We start from the raw sequence: 3692 nt of genomic DNA on the forward strand, positions 1-3692 counted from the left end.
ATTACTATTATAAACAGAAGAGATGACCTCTGAATTCGGATTCAAACTTCTAAATCAAGGTGAAAGAGTTTAGCAAAATCAATGGAGACTATAAGAATGGAGACAGGTGCCAGTCATCGAATTTGGTTCAATTACGATTTCGATTTCACTTGCCCCAACAGGTCTTCGCAAGCAGAGTTTAGTGTCCTATGAAGGAGAGGTTGGCATGGGTGCCAGTCATCGAATTTGGTTCAATTTCGATTTCACTTGCCTCAACAGGTCTTTGCAAGCTGAGTTTAGTGTCCAATGAAGGAATGTTACGCGTAAGTGAGCTGGCTACACCACTGGCAGAGGCCTTGGATTTAGGTCTCACTTGGCTTGCTGAGTCTTCTCACACACTACATATTTCCAAAGGTCTCGGTCACTGTTGGGTCAACATTCGGCAGACTCTCTTTCTCCCATTCATTCTCTTTATTGAGCAACTTTTCATAGTGGTGTCTCCAAACCTATCTCTTTGCAGCCATGTTTAGTGCAGGTCAACCATCATCCATGTGGACACATTTCTCTCCTATGACATCACGATTCTCTCTCACACACTGTCTTGCAGCACGAAATACCTCAAGTCTTTGGTTCCCACGGCATAGGACATTGGCAAATCTTTTCTTACCTGCTTCCCCTCTCGCTAAATACACCTGTCCCCTAGCTTCTCTTCTGGCAGTCTGATACAATTCCCTGCTACCACCGTTCTTCCAGTCCTTCCAAGCCTGTTTCTTTTCCTTAATAGCCCTGTCAACAACATTGTTCCACCACCATGTTATTTTGGGTCGAGAGGGGATTTTGCACCATCCACAGATCTGGTCAGTGGCCCTCAGTAGGTTGTCCCATAGAAACCTCCAGTTGTCTTCTACATCATGTGAAGCTATATCCCCTTCTATTTCATCAAAGGCTTTGAGTAATATGTCTCTAAATCTCTGTCCATTCGCAGGATCTTTAAGCTTCCAGACCCTTCTCCCTGCTGCTTGTCTTCTGGGCAGCCACTTAACCCTGATCCTGAAGTCACTAACTATTAGTCTATGTTGTGGGGTACATTCTTCGCCTGGAAAGGTTTTGGCATTTATAAGCAGCCATCTTTCCTTTTTTCTAGCGAGGATGTAGTCAATTTGGCTAGTGTGTCTGCCAGAACAGCAGGTGACTAGGTGACTGGCAGGTTTCCTGAAGTTCGTATGACAGAAACATTAAAATATCTGATTCCAAATAAGGCAACAATGAATGAGTGATGCCAAAAGAGCTGTGTCAAAATGTCTTTTTGCATCTTTATTGCAGCAATCAAAAGAACAAAGCTACAAGTCCCATTAAAAAATAGCCTGATAGTTTAAAGTTTCAATTTTCTAAATTGTTCTGTATTCTAAAATATCATGACCACTAAAAGAGTAGAACATTGTCAAGTAAACAAATGTTGGCCTCAAAACAAAGCTTATCAGCAATTTTCGAGAAAATGAAAGCCTGCTTCCAAACAATGACTCAACAAGGAAATACAGCTTACTGATACTTTGCTATGCTTAGCCATGGACTTTGACTTATTTTACAGAATCAAATTGATATTATATTGTTTATATTGTTTATATTTAGGCAAAGAATTGATAAGAAATACCAAAATAGTTCCTACCTAAGACAGCTTTAAAATTCAATGTATGTAATCATCATCATCATCATCACCCTTGTTTTAATGTCCACATTTCCATATTTGCATTGACAAGACAGAGTTTTATTGATGCATACTTTGTAGGCTGGATGCCCTCCCTGCTGCCAACCCTCACCAGGTTCCAAGGGAGATAATATTCCCCCCATGGCCAGGCATTTGGAAATAAACACAGTGCTACAACAAAGAGTTGCACACACATGCACATAGTGGGTAAGAAGACACTATTATAAACATAGAAGACATGACCTCTGAATTAGAGTTCAAACTTGCAAATCAAGGTAAAATAGTCCAGTAAAATCAATGTAAACTATAAGAAATACATAGCTTGAGTAAGTAATAAGGAGACAAAATATGGACAAGCATTTATGGATGGCAGGAATTCATTTATATTATGTTGTATATACATATTACAAGATGGAAACATATCTTTACAGCTGTTTCAAAACTTGGTGATAACTTGATGCTATAATGCTATACATAATAAGGCACTGATTATACACAGCAAATATGCAAACATATTATGAACTCTCATGGAACATGCTACATTAACATCTTCAAGCTGGAAATGCTGAGTATTTTCATCAAAAGGATGAATGGTAAAAACATATTTTTGCTTATTTGCAGCAGCCCTTTGTCTTATCTGTTAGACTCAGTTGTTGTACATAGACAGAGATAAGTTATCATTCCTTTGCCTGCAACAGCCAAAATTTAACTATTGTGTCACAGACGTTGGTTACCCTGGTGACATTATCTACCCATTTTCAAGCCACTAAGTATATCTAAACTAGCATTGTTATCTACTCAGTAAAATTTGTACTGATGCTTTTTACTCGTGACGAGTCTGGCTGAGGTTTCTCTCCTACTTACTGCTTGCACACAGCTCACATCTACTTACCTCAGCTCTAGCAGCTCTTTCACTTCACCAGACATACCTTTCTTTGTATGAACATTAATAGTTGAAACCTCAATGGTTTTTCTTTTTACCACATCAGAGAAGAATCTCCTGTTTTAGAAGGATTGAGGCTTGAGATATTTCTTCTTCCTGTACATGAAGAAGAATGTTTGGTCACTTGATGATGATGGAGGGGGTTTCTTGTCCTAGCGAGAGGTTTCCACCTAACCACCCAACTACTATGCACAGTACTAACTCTATAAGTGTTAGGCCTATATAGGCAATTAGGATTTATCATTAAGTTAAAGCTTTGTATAAATTTGGCATTGTTTTACAGGCTGGATGCCCTTCCTGTCTCTGTTCGGTTTGTGTATGTATATATATATCTATGTTTTAAAGAGAGAGAGAAGATAGACTAAGTGTCGAGGCAGAAATATATGTCCACAGCTGCCCTCTGATCTCCAGACAACCTGACTGACTTTTCCTTAAGGACAGGATTCTAGAGAATCCTTGAAATCTTGATTCCTGACATTATCTCCCCTTCCCATTTGGAGACGTCGAGAATTTATATTCTATGGTATTTATTAATATAATTTTATTTGGCTTTTGTTGTTTAAATACATGCTGCAAGCTGCTCTGAGTTATTCTATTATTTCACTTAGTTCATTTTCAATTTTATATATATATATATGAACAGATGACTAGCTTATCTGGTACAGTTAAAAGTCATCTGTTAAGAGTGTTTGCTGTGACATAGGGACAGTGGTAAGCCTAGTTTAATCAGGTATACACAACATCCATAAGATTATGAAATATGTTATGCATATTTTCGTAACCTTGAAGGCTTCATGCATCTTTGGATATTATTGAAGTTGTGGATTAGTAAACAACATTAAGATGTTCTTCATCAATGCTATGATCGTAGATTATTTACCTGTTTCTTTTGAGTCATTCTGACCATTAATTGTGGCATGCCTCACTTCAATATGCCTACATCTTTTATGGATCCATGTTAATCATGCATATAATATATATATACACACACACATATATGATGACGATGACAACGACGATATATATATATATATATATATATATATATATATATATATATATATA

This window comes from Octopus bimaculoides, chromosome 23, assembly GCF_001194135.2.
Source record: "Octopus bimaculoides isolate UCB-OBI-ISO-001 chromosome 23, ASM119413v2, whole genome shotgun sequence".
Lineage (NCBI taxonomy): Eukaryota > Metazoa > Mollusca > Cephalopoda > Octopoda > Octopodidae > Octopus > Octopus bimaculoides.